Genomic DNA, 850 nt, shown 5'->3' with positions numbered 1-850 from the left:
TCTGACAGACGCTCAGAAGCTCATCAATCAGCTCCTCCACCACCTTGCACTTGTTTCTCCTGGACTTCAGTGGCCAAATGGAGAACTCCGGGTAAAACCTGCTCGCGTAGGTGACGTCACCTGGGTCTCCATGGCACACGGGCTCCTTGATCTCCCTGTCGTATTCATTCAATAGGTCAAGCAGTAGTTCGCATGACATTACTGCTTGCCGTTCCCTGTACCAGTTGCGGATGTAGAGGAAGAGCAGGAAAAGCAGCAGTACAGCCAAGGCCCAGATTTTCCAGGACTGCAGTGCAGAGAAGTACACCCACATCCTGCCCTCCTCCACATTCTTCTTTTCTATGTCCTCCAGCAGCTTTGTCATCTGCTCTCGCAGATACACCTCCCGCTGCTGCATGCAGTTGAAATCATCACCAACACAAGGTACGCTCTGCGCCAACAAGGCGAAGGCAAACACCAAAGCCATGATCTGGAAGAGGTGTGAGAGAGGGGAGGTCAGTGGGGCTGGGTGGGAGCTCGCGCACAGCTGGGGGAGCGGGGCCAGGAGCCACAGCCCCTGGGGTCGGGTAGGAGCGGGGGCGAGGGAGCTGGGAGGCAGCAGGGCCCGAGGCCGGCGCTGGTGCTGACTGCCCGGAGAGCCGCTCGCAGGCTCCCTGAGCGCTCGCTGCCGTCACTGCAGGCTCCCAAACCCCTCGCGGGCCGGCGTTTGCGCCCGGCCCAGCACCGCCCTCCCCCTGCTGCTGCACTCACCGCTGGCCCAGGCCAAAGTGGAGCGGCACTGCCTGCTGACGGCCTCAATACCAGCCCCGCACTGTGACGCACTGTGATGTCACAGACGCCCCAGCCCCAC

At 61.3% G+C, this 850-nt stretch overlaps 1 protein-coding gene across 1 annotated transcript in view; it reads right to left on the bottom strand.

Moving 5' to 3' along the window:
• The window catches only part of LOC109367919 (inositol 1,4,5-trisphosphate receptor-interacting protein-like 1), a 2,618-nt gene that overhangs the window by 1,211 nt on the left and 557 nt on the right, over nt 1-850 (bottom strand). The gene's annotated exons all lie outside the window — the stretch shown is intronic.

The sequence above is a fragment of the Meleagris gallopavo genome, chromosome 5, assembly GCF_000146605.3.
Source record: "Meleagris gallopavo isolate NT-WF06-2002-E0010 breed Aviagen turkey brand Nicholas breeding stock chromosome 5, Turkey_5.1, whole genome shotgun sequence".
Taxonomy (NCBI): domain Eukaryota; kingdom Metazoa; phylum Chordata; class Aves; order Galliformes; family Phasianidae; genus Meleagris; species Meleagris gallopavo.
This window is presented reverse-complemented; position numbering and strand designations above follow the sequence as displayed.